This window comes from Chiloscyllium plagiosum, chromosome 2 (assembly GCF_004010195.1).
Source record: "Chiloscyllium plagiosum isolate BGI_BamShark_2017 chromosome 2, ASM401019v2, whole genome shotgun sequence".
NCBI classification, from domain to species: Eukaryota; Metazoa; Chordata; class Chondrichthyes; order Orectolobiformes; family Hemiscylliidae; genus Chiloscyllium; species Chiloscyllium plagiosum.
Window position 1 is genome coordinate 69061289 of NC_057711.1, and position 20435 is coordinate 69081723.

A 20435-nucleotide genomic window follows, 5' to 3' on the forward strand; every position below is an offset into this window, starting at 1 on the left:
GCTTGCAACAAATGCCCTCTATAACCACCTTGGATGTATCCTGCCCACTGGCATGACAGACTCACTAACTGTGGCAGGACAGTGACACACAGTTGTAAATGAGAAATCTGAGAGTTCTGAATGTTGACTTTGGACCCCTTTGAAGGTTAATTATGTAAGTGAAACATAGTCTTCTGGTTAGCACCCTCTCTCAAATAATACATCTGTACTCCTACATGTTGGGAACTACCTAGAGGCATAGAGATGTTCAGCATTGAAACAGACTCTTTGGTCCAATCCGTCCAGGCCAACCACATATCCCAACTCAATCTAGTCCCACCTGCCAGCACCTGGCCCTTATCCCTCCAAACCCTTCATATTCATATACCCATCCAAATGCCTCTTAAATGTTGCAATTGTACCAGTCTCCACCACTTCCTCTGGCAGCTCATTCCATACATGTACCACCCATTGTGTGAAAAAGTTGCCCCGTAGGTCTCTTTTATATCTTTCCCCTTTCACCCTAAACCCTCTAGTATTGGGCTCCCCGACCCCAGGGAAAAGACTAATCCAATTTACCCTATCCATGTCCCTCATAATTTTGTAAACCTCTATAAGGTCACCACTCAGCCTCTGACACTCCAAGGAAAACAGCCCCAGCCTGTTCAGCCTCTCCCTATAGCTCAAATCCTCCAACCCTGGCAACATCCTTGTAAAGGTCTCTTTGTTCAGCAACACTCCCTAGGACCTTAACACTAAGTGTATAAGTCCTGCCAAGATTTGATTTCCCAAAATGCAACACCTCTCATTTACCTGAATTAAACTCCATCTGCCACTTCTCAGCCCATTGGCCCATCTGGTCAAGATCCTGTTGTAATCTGAGGTAACCCTGTTCGCTGTCCACTACACCTCCAATTTTAGTGTCATCTGCAAACTTACTAACTCTACCTCTTATGGTCGCATCTAAATCATTTATGTAAATGACAAAAAGTAGAGGACCCAGCACCGATCCTTGTGGCACTCCACTGGTCACAGGCCTCCAGTCGGAAAAACAACCGTCCACCACCACCCACCTTTGAGCCAGTTCTGTATCCAAATGTCTAGTTCTCCCTGTATTCCATGAGATCTAACCTTGTTAATCAGTCTCCCATGGGGAACCTTGTCGAAAGCCTTACTGAAGTCCATATAGATCACATCTACCGCTCTGCCCTTATCAATCCGCTTTGTTACTTCCTCAAAAAACTCAATCAAGACATGATTTCCAAAGTACAAAGCCATGTTGACTATCCCTAATCAGTCCTTGCCTTCCAAATACATGTACATCCTGTCCCTCAGGATTCCTTCCAACAACCTGCCCACCACCGACGAAGATCTGTGGGTCGGAAAGGCTCTGAACATATCCTGAGTAGAAGACTTTTCAATGCTGGTCACCAAGAATCACTAAGTAACATGACTATTGACTGAGCTGGCCATATTCTTGAGGACATATCTACCAGACTGGTCAAGTAGTGAGAGAACCAATGGCAAAACCTACTTGACCTCCTTCCTCCCCAAACTACCTGTTGCAGGTGCATCTCTCCATGATTAAATTGGACCAAGTTCAAGAAGACGACGACCGCCACCATCTCGAGGGGAGTTAGTGAGGGCCAAAAATTCTGGCCTAGCCAGCAACATCCACATTCATGAACAAATAAATTTTTTAAAAAGCCTTGTGGTGACAAAGTCTGTCTTCAGGCTGAGAGCACTACTCCCGTTTTATGACATTTCCGGTGTGTTAAATGTGATAGGTTAAGAACAGATTAAAATAACTCTGAGCTGGGCATTGAACTTTTGAGACACTGTGGGTCACTAACAGCTGGAATTCAACTATAATCAGTAATCTCATGATCCAGGATATCTCTCACTCCTCCATTGCCATTAATTCAGGGACACAAACCAGATTCAATGAAAAATGCACCAGGCATATCTGGTGAAACTAAACGCACACATTAATATTAAAAACGCAAACAGCATGGGCTATAGACAGAGCTAATTGATACCACAACCAAAGGAATCAGGTAAAAGCTCTGCAGTCTTCCACTTCCAGACATGGCAATTAAATAGCCACTATAGGAGATGTCTGTTAAGAATAACCCATCCTCAGCGATGACAGACAAATTCAAAAAACTGAGGCTGCAACCTTCTTCAGCTATAAGTGCCAAGTGGATGATCCCACTTGGATCTAGGCCATCACATAAGTCAGTCTTCAGTGCATTAGATTTATTCTACCTGATTTCTAGGAACAGCAGAGCAGACTGAAGACAATAAAGACTTGGAGCCCTGACAGCTTTTCCATTTGAGATACTGCAGACCTGGGCTCCAGAATTAACCATACCAATGGCAAGCACATTGCAGTGTAGTTATAACATACATATCAATGTATTTTCTAATCAACCTGTTCAGAGATGTTACTATTCACTTCTGGAGCAGTTAGGATTTGAACCTAACCCTTCTGATTCAAAGTTAAGGACCCTACCACTGCATCACATAAGCTCTACAACAGAGGCATTGTAGTCGTTTGAACCAGGTCAGCCAAGTGGTATTATGAAATTAATTCCTGATTGGACCAGATTAACAGCCCTAATCAGGGAGTCCTGGCTGAAAGATATAAACAGGAGAGTCAAAGTTTCTGTTCACTTTCGAAGCCAACTCTGAGCTCTCTGGATCAGTGTTGTATACTATGCACGTGTAAATAAAGGGTAACTTTATGGAATTATTTCAAGCATCTACTTGGCATTGTGAAAAATTGCCCAAGTGTGTCCTTTCCACGCAAAAGCAGGATAAATCCAATCCAGCCAATTACTACCCAGTTGGTGTACTGGTGAATCATCAGCAAAGTAATTGAAGGTGTTGTCACCAGTATTACCAAGCATCTCATACTTGCTGATAACCTGCTCAATAATGAAAACAAGAAAGGTTGGTAAAACTCTGGTCAGGCAGCATCTATGAAGAGAAACAGAGTTAATATTTCAGGTCATTGAAAAGATGATGAAAATCCTGATGAAATGTTGTGGATTGGATACATGCTCCAGATTGTCTTATAGCCTTGGTCCAAACCTGGGCAATAGAGCCGACTTCTAGAGACAAGACGTGAGTGATTGCCACTGGCATCAAAACATTGTTTTTCCAGTGTGGCATCCAGGATCCTTAGTAAAATTGATTGAAGTGGAAGTCAGAGGGAAAACTTCTCTCAAGTGCTATTAAGAGGGAATTGGATCATTTCCTCTTGAAATTGAAACTCATTGCCATCAAGATTTCCTCACATCAAGATTCTCTGGGCTGCCATTGAAGCTAGCTTTATAAATACTATGACTGTAAGATCAGGTCAGACACTAGAAATCCTTTGCCAAATAACTCGCTTCCTGACTCCTCAGTGCCTGTCCACCATCTGGACAACACAAGTCATGAATCTGATAGAATACTTTCCACTTCCCTGGAGAGTGTAACTCCAGCAACTTTCAAGAAGCTTGATATAATCCACTGCCTTCCACGATCACTGAACAGTGGCAACAGTATGCACCATCTACAAGATGAACTGTAGCAATTTACCGGATCATCTTTGACAGCACCCTCCAAAAGTATGATCTCTACCACCTAGAAAATGAGCAACATGCTCATGGGAACCCCATCATCTGCATTTCACATCTCAATCATATATTATCCTGACATACATCCTGTCTCCACCCCCAAGGCTTCCAGCCTCTTTCCTGATGGCCCGAAGCGTTGATAATCCTGCTCCTTGGTTGCTGCCTGACCTGCTGTGCTTTTCCAGCACTACTCTAATCTTGGCTTTAATCTCCAGCATCTGCAGTACCCACTTTCACCTATGGAAATATACTACTGAGCCTTCACTATAACTGGGTCAAAACCCTTGAATTCTACACCGAAAACAGCTGTGGTTATTGTTACATCACGTGAACTGCAGACATATAAGAAGCCAATTCACCAATACCTTGACAAGGACAAAGAATGATTGACTTTAAATACTGACCTTGCTGGGAATGCTAACTTCTGTGAATAACTTATTTAATTCTGTTCATGCAGAAAAGTCAATTGGCTCTCCCACCTTATGGCTGTTGAGAAACCACTTTCTAAAGGACTTGATTTGAAGCGTATCATCAAATTATTGGGTTTCTGTAGCCTTTATCCAACAGGTGAAATTAAAAGCAGCTCTCCATTTGTGAAATTGCTTGCAGAACGGTTATTTTTTTAAACCATTAAGAAAGTGATCACTCGATGTGTTTTTTTTTCCCAGATGTTATATTTGTGCAAGAAAGATAATTTAAGAATAAGCAATATTTAATAACCTTAAGGGTGTTTGCGGAGCAGAGGTAAGTGTGCCTACCTCTAAGCCAGTGGTCCAGGTTCAAGTCCCTCCTTCTGCAGAGCTGTACAATAACATTTCTGAGCAGGTTAGTTAGCAAATATTAGTTATGACCTTTTGACTTTTACGCAGTTAAAATGTTTGAAGCTGCTTTCAGCCAATTGTCGTCAGTCTTACTGCCTTTTCGAAAAGCTGTGGCTGCATTGAAAGGAAAATTGTCTTGTTCTTTGGTATTGAATATGAATTATTTCCTCTGCCTTGCAACCCATCTGTTCTGCACAGCAGACAGCCTGGATTTCACAAAGATTGTCTGACCACCTAGAGGAGCATCAGAACTTTGTGGAAAGTATTAAAACATGTATTTAATTGTTTCCATATGTTTTTTTAAATTGTGAAATTATATCAATTTTTCCAGAGATGTTGCTAGTAGTTTTTAAGAATTACATAAAATAATTTATTTATAAAATATTAAAATCTCATGATTTTTTCCCCACCATCTCTAAGTCTGTCCTTACTACTACTGCAATAATGGGTCCAAATACTGAGGCATTATATTTTTGCCACAGGATGCATCCCTTTGGTTTCCAATCTGTGCAATTGAATGATAGAAGAGAAACAGTCTTGTTTTTATTGTATCCTTGTTTTCAAGTCCACTGGCACGTTTGTGTTATTAACTGTTTATCATGGTGATGAAACTTGTGAGAAAGACCACACAATTAAACTTGAAGGATAACGTTACTTTTTTTCTCCAGTTGTTTGTGGTGTACCTAATCTATATCACTGTCATTGAGCAGCTATTTATTCACAAGTTTTTAAAGAGCTCTAATTAACATTTGGTGGCTGTTTTTCTGACTGAGCTTTACTGTCATAGCCTAGTATTGTGCAATCACTTCTTGGCAATGCAGAGGCAGGTCCTTGATCATAGGAATTAAAGTAACTTTACAGAAGGATAATGGTATGGTATGGGAACATCTTAATCTAGATTAAATTATTTGGTTTTGCAGATGGCAGAATAATTTTGGGGTTTGAATCCACCATATAATTAGCCTAAGATTTATGCATACTAGATTTGTGCAGGTTGTCTACTTTTAGCAGCAGTTAATATAATGGTTGCACGATAATTTTGCAGACATTTGTTTCTTTGCCACCCACTAGTTGTTTTGGTTTTTCTTTGGTGGCTGCTACTGAGATCGATAGTACGTTGCAGATACAAATTAGATTATCAGCCAATTTAGAGTACACCATCTTCAAAGAACACTGCAAGCATATGGTTAACAACTGAAGTTGCATTTTCTTTTGCAATATGATCCTCTTCCATTTTCTTACTTTCTTATGTTAGATTTGGCTGAAGTACTGCTTTTACCCCTTCAGTTGCCAAAAGTGAATTCTCATCCGTGGCGTATTAAATCTGTCTCCGCACACCTCTCCTCTGAGATCACTGCCATTTTCTCGCCTCTAACCTCTCCCTTCATGCAATTTTTCTGCACACATTAACGGCCATCCTATTGAGATTGCTATATACATGTCTTCTCTATCTCCAGTTTACGATTTCCAAACAAAGCCCAGTCCTGATTGCTTCCACATATCCCTCTGTGACCACATATCATGTCCATCCCCCACCACAATTTCCTGTTGGGTCAATAAAAGCAAAATACTGCAGGTACTGGAGATCTGAAATAAACGCAAAACATAAAAGAAATTCAGCAGCAGCAACATTCCCTCCTAACTTTCCAAGGAACCGGAAATCGTTGCCGTGACCAGCGTATTTTGGACAGTTAGAGGAAAGATTGCTCGCAGGCCTGGCAATATCTGTGGAGAGCAACAGTTTACGTTTCAAGTCCAATGACTACTTCTAAACTGAAGAGCGGTGGAAACACAGCAAACGTCATGTTGTTGAGAGGGAGGAGGGACAAGTGGAACAGAAAGGCAGGTCATAAAAAGGTTAAGTGTGATTGGACATTAAAATGTGTCTTTGAGCAAAAGACAAAGGGAATGATAATGATTCTAGAGAAGATGACTCACAGATTCAGAGAAAGTGCTCCTGTCAGAATAAAGTTGAATTCTGATTAAAAACCAAGCAATGATAGATAAAATACAAATACTGTGATGGTGGTGGGGTGGTACAGTGTAGGATGGAAGAGACAGAGGAAAATATCAAAATGGAGGACAGAGTCCACAATCTGAAGTTGTCAAATTCAATGTTGAGACCAAACAGCTGTAAACTGTAAACAAAAAGTGAGGTGCAGTTCCTCCAACTTGAGTGGACTTCATTATCACAATGCAGCAGGCTCAGGATGGAAATATGAGCATGAAAGCAGGCTGGTGGATTGAAGTGGTAAGCAATTAGAAGGTTGGGTTCATGCTTGTGGAATGAGTGGAGGTGTTCCACAAAGCAGTCACCTGCTGTTGGGAAAATAAACGTTCTGCCTCTGCATTGCTTACAGTGACAGTTTCAAACCTCTAACTTTAGCTTGTGGTCCTTCATATTCTACAATAGGTTTGCAGCGAATGATTTGCTCAGTCATGTACTTAGCTACACCTCTGCCTTTTTCCACAGAAGATCTGATACTAGTCAATCCAGATCCTTCCCATGGTTATGGGAGCCTAGATTAAGTAGTTTTAAAAAGTCAAAAGTTGACTTCTTATGGATTGAGAATTAGGTCATTTCAGACTGGACCAGATGGTGCAGGGAGAGCATTCTGGATGATTCAGAGATGTTGAGATGTGATTTATAACTTTTCCGAGCAGCTGATGAGTTGATTCCTAAAACACTCCATGATGGATGGTCAAACAACAGACAGGACCTGAGTTTATATGATGATTGGAGAGAGTATCTCACAGGATCCTAGTTCTTATACATCTTTCTTCTGATCTGTGGCTTACAGAGCAGTAGCACCTTAAAAGAATGTATAAAAAGGGTCTGCGAAAGGGTCACTCGACCCAAAATAGTTCCATCCTCATATGCTGCCAGATCTACTGAGCTTTTCCAGAAATTTCCATTTTTGTTTCTGATTTACAGTATCTGCAGTCCTTTTGGTTTTTATTTAAAAAAAGGGTGAGTTGATTTCATCGCATCCCCTTCCATCAACTGACCAGTTACGTAAATGTGGACACAGCAAGTTGATTCCAGATTCATCGTTTAGGCAGGATTAGATTGTGGCTGGATTATACTCAGTTGGAATCCATTGTCCAAAATTATCGCATCTACTGATTTGTTCCCACACCAGTTAGCAGGCCGTCTGGATTTTATTGTGAATGGGTCAGAAAATGGGCCAGTTACGTTCTTCAAAAGTACTTGTCTGAAATGGGTTCTTCCAGATAATCTGACTCTGTTACAATGGATTTGTAATTAGCAAAGTACAAATTGTAAGCTCCAGGAATGTTGATGCAGCTATCTCAGAAGTTGTTTTAAGTCATTGAAATCAATCTTTTAAAACTCAACCAATGATTGCAGTCCAGTGAATACATATTCATTTTTAATTTAAAAAGCATGGTTTTATAACACACAATCAACTGTTCTCACTTACTGAAGGCACCAATGCATGTTTGTTTGATAAGCAGTACTTAGATGGTCCCTTGGACTAATTATTTGAGTTAGGTTACTAACCCTGAGCTTGATCCCATCTTAACTCAGTCTTCACATCTGCATGTTTTCTTGCAATCGAGAGTAACTCCCCTGATTCATTCTCCTCCTCACTTCCTTCCAGCTGAGGTCAGATAACACCACCTAAGTCTGGAAACAACCGATTACAGTTTAATATAATACAATGTGGTGCAATTTCTCACTAATGTAGGAAGAAAATTGATATAGTGAGTAATGGACTGAACACCAGCAATAACCTCCTTTTAACATCTGCCAACTATAACATCGAGCTCTTTTACATTTACTACTGTTCCTTCAACTTATTTCTGACAAGTTCAAGCTGAAATTTCCATTTGGTAATCCAACAGTTGTGTATTCCTTTGATTTATCCCTCACCCAGAGTACCTGAATTTACACTGCTGTAATACAGGATATTGTTCTCAGTTTGTGAATGAGCCATGTGTAAGTGTATGTTTCCCCATTCTTCTTTATTGCAGCAAAAATGTAACAAATTCCTTTTTTTTTGACTCATGACTTGTATTAATGATCACTTGTATTCTTGATCATTCTAGATATTGTTTGAAAGAAAATTTTCTTCAGACCTGTAATGTACTTTATCTAAACATATATGATATTGACAAATGCGCAAAAGACTTCCATGTTTCAGTGCTATCATCTTGATATCCAGCACAAGGGAGTAAAATGCTAAACATTTGTTCCCATCCTGTCCAAAACATTTAGCTAAACCTCTGTCTGTGTGGAGTTTGCACATTCTCCCCGTGTCTGCATGGGTTTCCTCTGGGTGCTGCAGTTTCCTCCCACAGACTGCAGATGTGCGAGTTAGATAGATTAGCAATGCTAAATTTCCTGTAATGTTCAAGGATGTGCAGGTTAGATGGATTAGCCATGGGAAATGCAGGGCTACAGGGATAGTTTAGGGTGGTTGGTCTGGGTGGGAGATGCTGTTCAGAGGATTGGTGTGCACTCGATGGACCAAATGGTCTGCTTCCACAGGAAGGAATTCAATGATTCTTAAGTCCTATTTAGAACCATAATTATGTATGTTTTATGATGAGTAATTTTATTATATGTCATTTCATATGTTTGAATTCAGAAGGTGAAATTTGTAATGGTGATAAACAACCTTGTCCTAGGAATGAACTTAAAATGTCTTTTTTTTTCCTCCTATTTACTAACCATCCTGGGTGAAATGTTTACCACTTAATTACAACCCTTCGCTGGAGAGTCTGCTTTGAGCAATATAATAATCATGCATCTGATTTCTGCTGATTATTTTTAAAAAAAAAGTAATGTCAGCCTAAACTATTGATGTAATTAGAACCAGATGGTGGTAGGTGCTGCTTTGAAGAGTTTCTGTTCCACAGAGTTTCACAGCAGTGGAATACTGTTACACCAAAAGGAATAGCTGAATGGAAAATTAGTTTGATCTCTGAAGGGGAGCTTTTTTACACTGTTCCACTGACCATTTATTCATGTAGAGATGTGGAAAAATATTTTTTACAACGTAGTTTGCTATATTATGATACCAAGAGGGGGATGCAGAATACAGAGGGGAATATTCCCCCCCAATCCAGGAAAGCTGCAGGAGAAAGAGAAATACTCAGCCAAGTTATCCAAAAGCGATCTGATACTACTAGAATTTGCCATTTGTAGGGTGAATCTGATCAGACTTGGGAGACAACTATTTCTTGATTAAAATAACCTTAGAGTTGGAGAGGGGAGACATTTTTAACAAAATAAAATAAACTTGATTCAAATCTGATATCGACTACGAGCTTCTAATGGATTTAAAGCTATTGTTAAAAAGTATAAGATTAGAGATTCTGATAATGTTATTGTTAGGAATGCAGGAATAGCAATTGGCAGTTTAGCCTCTAAAGCATGTTCCAGTATTCAGAGATGAATACAGATTTGTAACTAAACTCCATATGCCTACTGTTTTATTGTTTTATTAAGTTTAAGTCTGTGTACTCTGAAATCATGACTTCATGTAAGCCTCTGATTTTCACCCTATTCCTCGATATTACCCACCAACCATCTATGCCTATTATGTGCATTCTATATGTTTCCCACTTACCTCCCAAGTCTCAAACTGTGTAAGGTTGGTACCTTTGCTTTGAGTAATCTCCTTGCTATGGCTCTGGTCTTGTTTTTGAGATCCAGGATCTTCAGTACTCTCCTAACTAACAGTGTGAGTGTCTTCCCCTGGGTGGTTGCAGAACTTGTTGTAAATCTTTCTATATCATCTTCTGAGGAATTGTTGTAACGTGCTGTAATATGGGTTCTTTAGCATTTCATACAAGCTCAGGCCAAATCTCTAGGTTACAGTTTTTTTTTATTAAAAGTTTTATCGCTACATTGTACATGATGGTACAGCGACGGGACCATATGCTTTGTGTTGTACAGGGTCCAACTTCTTAGCAGAATAATAACATGTGGCTACTGAGTTCAGAGAGACATCACTTCAGAGGCTCATCTACGTATTCATTAAATCCTAAATCTATATTGGATCTTCCAACTTTCTATTGGTTTTCTGCTTAACAATGCTTTACAGTTTCTCTTTATGATATTGTAGTCTGCCTTAACGCTATATGGTCTCAGTCGCAGTGTTTTCCAATTAGACGTTTACTGTAATGGTCTGTTCCTTTAAATCTCACCCCAGTGTTATGGTGGGTGCATATTAAATATTTTATGGACTTGGGTTTGAAGGATTATCGGCACCTTGTTTTAATGAAGGGATGGTGGAACTTTTTTTTTAAAAAATGCCAAGTTGCATTTTTTCAGTAGCTGCTTGTTTATTGTAGGCCCCCTGACTGGGTTTATGACTGACAGGTTGCAGCTTCTGCTTTGGAGATTGTTCGCATTTTTCATTTGATGGCCAATCAAGGGAAGAAAAAAGGCTTTCTGTTCCAGTTCTCCTGTTTCTGAAAAACCTCTTGCTCTGGGTCCAGTGTACTATCTGGAGACCTGGTACTGTCTGAAACTGATTGCTCTGGTGAAGGGCATTCAGAAGAGTCCTCAATGCTATTTCCTGAGCAAACTGCATTGCCAGCGATCCAGTGAAATCTGCTTGTGTTGGTGACCTTCATCTTTGTCTGCCAACTGGCAGGACATTCTGCACCTTGTCTTTCTTTTCTGCTTTTCAAGAACTAAGGTGTTTGACTAAAATTTTTTTTTTGTTTTCCCAAAGTGAATCTCTGTAAAGTCCATTTTCACCCCTTTAACCGATGCATTTATGTGAGCATTTGGATGTGTTTTTGGTTGCTTGGAGGTTATTTCAATCAAGAAACAGTTGTCTCCCAAGTCTTATCAGGCTCACCGTACAAATGGCAAATTCTAGTGGTATCCAAAAATTAGCTTTTGAATAACTTAGCTGATTTCTCCTGCAGTTTTCCTGGATTGGGAGAAATCCCATTTGTATTCTGCTTGACAAACTCCAATAGCCAGTTTTGCATCATCATCTTTGTATTTATGAAAGAAATATGGTTGGATTTTTTACTTCAAGTCCTTAACAAACCCTCAGGTTTCGATGTTTTGGCCTGCATTGTAGGTTTCTGAAAACTGTTCTGATGGTTTTGTTCATGTTTCTGTTTTACGACTCCAAGTGCCAGTATGTTGTTCATGCGAAATATTGCACCATTGATGCCATTTACTGTGTTGTACATAATTACTTGAAATGTCTCTGGAGAAATCTGTGATTTCAAAAAGTTGTTTACTAAAAGAAATGTGTCCAAAAGGTGTTATAAATGTAGTCAACAATTTGGATTGTTTATGCAGGGATAATTGGCATGAATCCACTGTGAGTATTTAGTTTTGCTGGGCTTTCATCCTCTGAGGACATTGGAGAGATCTTGTATTCCATCTCGCATTCCAAATGTGAGATGCTGCATTTTGGGGAAGCAATTCTTAGTGGGACTTATACACTTAATGGGAATGTCCTAGGGAGTGTTGCTGAACAAAGAGATCTTGGAGTGCAGGTTCATAGCTCCTTGAAAGTAGAGTCAGAAATAGATAGGATAGTGAAGAAGGCATTTGGTATGCTTTCCTTTATTGCTCAGATCAGTGAGTATAGGAGTTGGGAGGTCATGTTGTGGCTGTACAGGATGTTGGTTAGGTAACATTTGGAATATTGTGTGCAGTTCTGGTCTCCTTCCTATCAGAAGGATGTTGTGAAACCTGAAAGGGTTCAGAAAAGACTTAGAAGGATGTTGCCAGGGTTGGAAGATTTGAGCTGTAGGGAGAGGCTGAATAGACTGGGGCTGTTTTTCCTGGAGCGTCGGAGGCTGAGGGGTGACCTTATGGAGGTTTATAATATGAGGGGCATGGATAGGGTAAATAGACAAGGGATGGGGGAGTCCAGAACTAGAGGGAATAGGTTTAGGGTGAGAGGGACAAGATATAAAAGGGATCTAAGGGGCAACTTTTTCACACAGAGTAGTGAGTGTCTGAAATGAGCTGCCAGAGGAAGTGGTGGAGGCTAGTACAATTGCAACATTAAAAAAGCATTTGGATGGGTATATGAGTAGGAAGAGTTTAGAGGGATGTGAGCCAAGTGCAGGCAAATGGAAGTATCTGTTCAACATGGACGAATTGGACTGAAGGATCTGTTTCCATGCTGTATGACTCTGTGACTCTACCTTGTCATACCAAATGATAGTCTCACCGATGCATTGTCTTGCTACCATGTTATTAGCAAAGATTCCCACAGCATAAAGTAATGTATGGATCTGGTTCTTGTTAACTTTCTTGGCCAAGCCTGAAGTAATTCCTCCCACTTCCTACAGACCAGTTGGGTAGCCATTGGCACCCGCAAAGGCCCCAACTATGCCTGCCTCTTAGCAGGATACATGAAACAATCCCTCTTCTGCAGTTACACCAGCACCATCTCCCAACTTTTCCTCCACTACAGTGGATGACTGTATTGGTGCCACTTCATGCTCCCAAGATGAGGTTGAACAGTTCATCAACTTCAACACCTCCCAACCCTTCCTGGACCTCTCCGTCTCTGTCTTCGCCAACCGACTCTACACAGAGTCATCGACTCCCACAGTTACCTTGACTACACCACCTCCCACCTCCTCTCCTGTAAAAATGCAGTCCCTTACTCCCAATTCGTCGGCCTCCACCATATCTGCTTGCAGGAGGAGCAATTTCACTCCAGGACATCCCAGATGTCGTCCTACTTCAAGAATGGCAATTTCCCCTCTCACATGATCAACAATGCACTCCAGTGCATCTCCTCCTCCTGTACCTCCACCCTTGAACCCCCTCACCCTCATCTTCCACCCCAAGAATCCCCAGATTGATGCGCATTATCCTCCACCATTTCCGCTACCTACAGTCAGACCCCACCACTAGAGATATTATTTAACTCCCCACCTCTATCTGCGTTCCGCAGAGACCATTTCCTCTGCCACTCCTTCATTAGGTCTACACCCCTACCCTCCATAACTGGCACCTTCTCTTGCTGCCAAACAAGGTGTAAAACCTCCTCCCTCGCTTCTACCCAAATCCCTAAAGGATCAGTTCAGGTCTGGTGGAGATTTTCCTGCACATCCACCCACCTCATCTTCTGCGTTCATTGCTCTTAATATGGTCTCCCCTACATGGGGAGACGGAACACCAACTCATGGAGCATTCCCTGAAACATCTCTGGGACCTGTGCACCAAACAATCCCACTGCCCTTTTGCCAACCACTTCAACTTCCCTTTCCACTCCCCCAAGGGCATGCAAGTCCTGGCCCGCCTCCACTGCCAAACCAAACCCACGTGCCAACTGGAGGAAGAATGCCTTATCATCTGCCTCAGGACCCAACAGTACACTGCATCAACATCGACTTCACCAGATTCCAAATCTTCGCCCCCCCTCCTCACCTCATCCCAGATCCAACCAACCAACTTGGCACCACCCTCTTGACCCTCTTCCTTCCACCTATCTGCTCCACCCTCCCCATCAACCTGTCACATTTATCTTTCACCTGCATCACCTGCCAACGCACCTACCTACCCCACCCCCACCCCATTTATCTCTCAGCCCCGTACCACCTCCACATTGCTGATGAAGAGCTTATGCCCAAAATGTCGACTCTCCTGCTCCTCAGATGCTGTCTGACCTGCTATGGTTTTCCAGCGCCACACTTTTCAACTTTGAATGAATTCCTTACCTGGTCAACCATTTCTTCAAATGTTTGCATTCCTGAGCCTGATGTGGTCCTTCCAAAAGCTGAACTGTTTCTGAAAGTGGCCTACGTTTACATAAAAACAGAGCAAATGATGTTCAGGCCTGGCAGTGTCTGTGAAGAGGAAAACAGTATTAATGTTTCCAGTCCAGTGTGACACTTTTTTTTCGCAAATAATGAAAAACGTTTTGAAAGAAGAGTCATTGACAGACTCAAAGTTGATTCTGCTTCTCTCCGCAGATAGTTCAAGAGCTGAATTTCTCCAGCACTTTGTTTTTATTTCAATTCTTTGCTTCTGTTTGAACCATTGTGTTAATGCCCCCATATACTGCTCTCTGCTGTCCAGTAACCAGCTCTGTTTTCCAGCTTACTGCTGCTCTCATGATGTCTTGAAACACTTTTTCTTCTGGTTTTCCTTAACCACAAGATTTTCTTCAACTGCAGACTTTATTGTTTTCTTTTCTCTTTTCCACTGCTGCCATATTTTCTTGTAGTAGTCACATTTGGGACTGTTCAATCTTCCAAAAGACTGCTGCTTGAGTCCTTGACCTTTTTCTGCAAGAACCTTGTGTAGATCATGCACTCATATGACATTAGAGCTTCTGCTCCTTTCCAGAGCTCTCTACCTATTCATTTGACTCTGACATTGCTATTATGTTGTTACGTGTACTTCTCATGGTAGCTCATTCACAGTACAAAGACTTTGCTCCACATCCATAGTAACTGGTTCACTACAGCTTTCAATCCCAGATTTGAAATGAACAATTGATGCGGCATCAATTGCCATTTGCTCAATTGAGTCCAGAATCTCTACCACCTTTATTGGGTGGAGAACTGTTTCCAGTTTCACTCATGGCTCTAACATTTAAGCCAGGCCATCTAATTCATATTAGTTTTCCTCAAACCATTGGAAAACTTGAATCAAATTGCCCTTTAACCTTGTTATTTCCAGTGGGGTACAGCCCTAATTGGTGTTTTCATTCCTTGTAATTTCATTCTATGCTGCACTACTTTTAAGGTCAGTACAGTAAGTCCCCGTTTTAAGTTGACTCCTCCAAAGTTGTTCCACTTAACATGACCGATATTTTGGGCATGTGCACTTAGCGCAGTATTTTTTTGTTTTAAGATCATAGTTGTAGCCAGGACTGGTTACTTTTGTGCAATATGGGTACAGTTCCTGACCCTGCCATCCAATTTGAATTTTGCTGTCCCAGAAATGCCTATCTTGGAATTTTATACTGGGTAATGGTAGAGAGACCATTTTAAAGTCAGTGAGAGAGATATTTAAATCATAGAATCCCTACAGTGTGGGAACAGGCCCTTCGGCCCAACAAGTTCACACCGACCCTCTGAAGTGTAACCTACCCAGACCCATTCCCCTGCCCTATTACTGTATGTTTCCCCTGACTAATGCACCTAACCTACATATCCCTGAACACTGTGGGCAATTTAGCATGGCCAATTCACCTAACCTACACATCTTTGGATTGAGAGAGGAAACCAGAGCACCCGGAGGAAACCCGCGCAGACACGGGGGGAATATGCAAACTCCACACAGACAGTCACCAAGGCTGAAATTGAACCCAGGTCCCTGGCACTGTGAGGCAGCAGTGCTAACCACTGAGCCCACTGTGTTGCAGGCTTTGGTGCTATTTTGGTTTAGGGTCTTACAGGTGACAGATAGAAGGAAGTTCTTTTGGAACCCCACATGTGATTTTTGTTCCACTCCAAGGTGGGGGTAGAAGAGACAGGTTCGAAGTCATTTGAGATTTGTTTTTAGCTTGTAATTTAGACCTTCCAGCCCTGAGAACCACCCAAACATCAGTTGGAAAAGCCCAGCAAATCATGATTGTGAGTCAGCTGTTTCAAAAGCAAGGAGAACTATTACTTCAGCAATTGCATTCGAAGCTAAAATGGTTTGAGACCAAGAATGAGCAGTTGACATTGTGAGGGTGCATTGGGCTACCACCCATACTGACAGCAATCCAGGGTAACAAAAACTAAACAAAGTACTTATGCCTTTCAGTGCTAGTACAACGTGTCAAACTGGATGCAGCATCATGGGGGATTTAGAAAGATTCTTGGCAGTCTGATCAAAGACCAAAACCAGCACACAGTGCTTCTTAGTTTGACCATCGCCCAAACAAACTTTAAAAGCCAATATGATGACTTGAAGGATGAACCAGGTGTGAGTTTATAATAAAAAAAACTGGTGTTCATCATGAATGGTTCATGTTTTTCAAGAAATGTTCCTAACTGCATGACAATGAAAGACTGGCAAAGTCTTGAAGAAGATAGCTACTCACGGAAGTTAGTTTATTGTGGATGACATTTGGTCAAAAAGTACGTATGAAGTGCTTCCTAATCCTTTCAAATCAGACAAAATCCTCTCCAAAGGTGAGTTGAACAGGGAGCGCAGTGCCAAAGTGAAAAGTGTGACTGGTGACAGCATTGACTGCTCCAAGGAAATCTACTCCCAGAAGAAATAAACTGTCCATACATTTTTAAGGTCTTTAGTTTCTAACTCTTTACCCAATCGAACCCAGCAAGACCTTTCTGCTAAACCTGCACCACTCTATTCCCAATCAAAACCACTTGACTTTCAGTCATTGAACTGCTGTGCACAAAATGTTGCAAGCTTTCACTTCGCAAAGGCAGACATGGATGACAAAATTCATTGTTAACTCAAATATGTGTCAAAGCAGCCTTACGCCAGCTGTAGATAGAAGTTATTCAGGATCAGGATCTGAAACCCAAGGCTGAGGTTGTGGTTCACTGAGCAACAGTAATATTTTCATTCCTGCCCATTCTTTGGGTCATAAGCACACAATGGACTTCTTAGCAATCTCTCATCAAACCTGAGTGGAAGCAAGTCATCCCTGAGTCCAAGGGGCTGCGTCAGAATAAAAAGATTGGTGTTATCTAATTTGAATTTATGTAGTATTTTGTTTATATTTATTTTCTTTTACAAATTATTTAAACAAGGTATACACATAACAATACATTTTACAGTATTTTGGCATGTGCAAATTGGTTCTTTCAGGACTTCTCCCCTGGAAAAAGCTCCAGTTTTAACATTAGTTCCTATATTCCATATATGATTCGCTTAAAAAGTACTTTTTTAAAAACTAGGGACTTTGTGTGAGAAATTCCTATGTGTTGTATATAGTGTGTTTAATAACTGCTCACAGTATTTCAATTCCAAGATATTCTAGTTCTGATGCAAAAGCCATCCATTAGACATTCCATTAGCTGTTTTTGATCATTTCATACACCTGTTTGTGACATTTTAATTATTTTTGTTCTTGAACCTGCCAGCTGTTTGGATCTCTGCTGATAGCTTTCCATAATTTAGAAAGTGCTTTTCTATACTTTTGAGGTCAGACGTGAAATCCATTTCCCACAATTTAATTTGTTCGCTTAATCTCTTAATATGTCCATAAATTTATCCTTCTGTTTGTAAGAGTTTACAGTGTGCTTGTCTTTGTTTTATTAGCAAATGTGGATATATATAGCTTTCTATTCAATCAGTAAAATCATAAATAATTATGATGGATAGTTAAGACCCCAACACAGGTCCTTGAAGAACACCAACAATCACATCTAGCGATTAAAGTGCCTTCCTTCCTACCCCATGATCATTGTCACTGAGCCAATTTCCAAACCAGATCAGTAATTTGACTTCAGTTTCATAAGGTTCAATTCTCATGAGGGATTGTATCACATGCCTTCAGAACATTGACGAATAATATTGATTGGCAATCCCCTATCCGCTAATCTTATTCACCTCTTTTGAAAAAAAAATCAGGTTTTTTAAGCATGACCTACTTTATACAAATCCAGATTGGCACTGTCTGATCAGTTGAAAATTTTTAAGGTATTCAATCATTCTATTCTTAACTCCAGACTTTTTCTGACAACCGATGTTATGCTAACTGGACTACAATTCCCTGGTTTTTACCTCTCGCCTTTCTTAAATACCAGAATAACATGCACGATTTCCCAATGTAAAGGAACAGTCTGCAAATTGACAGAATAGTTGGGCCATCTGGCATGTTCCCACCCACAAAACATCTGTATGAAAACCATCTACTCTTGGATATTTTATACTTTTTTAGTGCTGTTATTTTCCAAGAATTTACAATCTTCTCCTCAGAACTGAATGGAAAGTTTATTTTTCCCTTCACGTTGAATAATCTTGCATGAGAAAATGTAGATTGGTCTCCAAAAAAGACTTTAGACATGATAAGGTAAAGAAACACATGATCTGAATGATCGATAGGAGCCTTTCTGTAGGTTGAAATAGACAGCATTCATGTTCGATCCCAGTTTCTGACAACATTTGTTAAATCCAACCAAAGTAAGTTACTTCTTTGCCACTAGGAGAAAGTGAGGACTGCAGCTGCTGGAGAGCCAGAGTTGAAAAGTGTGGTGCTGTAAAAGCACAGTAGGTCAGGCAGCATCTGAGGAGCAAGAGAGTCTGGCTTATGCCCAAAATGTCAATTCTCCTGCTCCTTGGATGCTGCCTAGCTTGCTGTGCTTTTCCAGTGCCACACGTTTCGACTCTATTTCATTACCACCTCAACCATAATTGACATGTGATGGGGAGAATCTTTGCTCCCATTAATGTACTGGTAGGGAGATTTGCTAGAGCTTCTCAGGAGGATTTAAACTAGTAAGGGAGGGGGGAGGGGAACAAGGAGACAGTGAGGTAAGATATCAGTCTGGGATTGGTGCATTTGCGAAAAAGACAGTCAAACAGTCAGGGCAGGCAGCAACAAAGCAGAGAAGAAGGTAGGGCTGATAAATTAAATTGCATGGCTGGAAAATAGGAAGCCTTCAAAAATGAGATAACGAGAGTCCATAGGCATTATGTTCCTGTTAGGGTGAAGGGCAAGACAGGAAGGTGCAGAGAATGTTGGATAACTAGAAAAATTGAGGTTTTGGTCAGGAATAAAAAGAAAGCATATGTCAGGTATAGTCAGCAGAACTCGAGTGACTCCTCAGAAAAGTATAAATACATTAAGAGTATGCTTCAGAGAGAAATCAGGAGGGCAAAAAGAGAGATAGCTTTGGCAAATAGAGTTAAGGAGGATCCAAAGGGATTCTATAAATACATTAAAAACAAAAGGGAGAGAATAGGGCTGCTTAAAGACCAGCAAGACCGCCAGTGTGTGGTACCACAGGAGATGGAGAGAGATACTAAATGAGTATTTTGCATCAGTGTTTGCCATGGAGAAGGATATGGAAATTACAGAACATGGGGAAATAAATAGCAGCATCTTGAAAGATATTACAGTGGAGGAGGTACTGGACATCTTAAAACGCATAGAAGTGGATAAATCCCTGGGACCTAGTCAGGTGTACCCTAGAACGCTGTGGGAAGCTAAGGAAGTGATTGGGTTCCTTGCTGTGAGATATTTGTATCATTGATAGCAACAGGCAAGGTGCTAGAAGACTGAAGGTTGGCTAATGTGGTGCCGCTATTTAAGAAAGATGGTTCGGAAAAGAGAACTATAGACTGGTGAGCCTGACATCAGTGATGGGCAAGGTTTTGGAGGAAATCCTGAGGACCTGGATTTACAAGCATTTGGAAAGGCAAGGACTGATTAGGGATAGTCAGCATGGCTTTGTGCATGAGGAATCATGTCTTGCTAACTTGTTTGAGTTTTTGAAGAAGTAACAAAGAGTAGAGCGATGGACGTGATCTATATGGACTTCAGTAAGGTGTTCAACAAGGTTCCCACTGGTAGACTGGGGTGCAAGGTTATATCACATGAAATACAGAGAGAACTAGCTATTTGGATATCCAAATGGCTCAAAGACTGGAGGCTTGTGACCAGCAGTGTGCCGCAAGGATCGATGTAGTGGACAGTGAAGAAGGTTACCTCCGAATACAACAGGATCTTGACCAGATGGGTCAATGGGCCGAGGAGTGGGCAGATGGAGTTTAATTTAGATAAATGTAAGCTGCTGCATTTTGAAAAGGCAAATCAGGCTCGGACTTATATAGGTAATGGGAAGGTCTTGGGGAGTGTTGCTAAACCTTGGAGTGCAAGTTCATAATTCCTTGAAAATGGAGTTCCAGGTAGTTAGGATAGTGAAGAAGGCATTTTGGTATGCTTTCCTTTACTGATCAGTGCATTGAGTATAGAGGTTGGGAGGTCATGTTGAGGCTGTACAGAACATTGGTTTGGCTACCTTTGGAATATTGCGTGCAATATCTGCTATAGGAAGGATGTTGTGAAACTTGAAAGGGTTCAGAAAAGATTTACAAGAATTCAAAGTTTGTGAGAAGATTTGTAGCTCG

General features: G+C 40.9%; 1 protein-coding gene and 1 long non-coding RNA gene across 5 annotated transcripts in view; one reads left to right on the plus strand and one right to left on the minus strand.

Moving 5' to 3' along the window:
* srfbp1 (serum response factor binding protein 1) overlaps positions 1 to 20435 on the plus strand; it is a 205421-nt gene that overhangs the window by 101613 nt on the left and 83373 nt on the right. The gene's annotated exons all lie outside the window — the stretch shown is intronic.
* Positions 1 to 20435, minus strand: part of LOC122560690 — a 117419-nt gene that overhangs the window by 79041 nt on the left and 17943 nt on the right. Inside the window, exons 3-4 of the long non-coding RNA XR_006314786.1 lie at positions 14111 to 14239; positions 7950 to 8075 (exon numbers count right to left, since the gene is read on the minus strand). This is a non-coding gene — a long non-coding RNA (uncharacterized LOC122560690). The remainder of the gene's footprint in view (positions 1 to 7949; positions 8076 to 14110; positions 14240 to 20435) is intronic.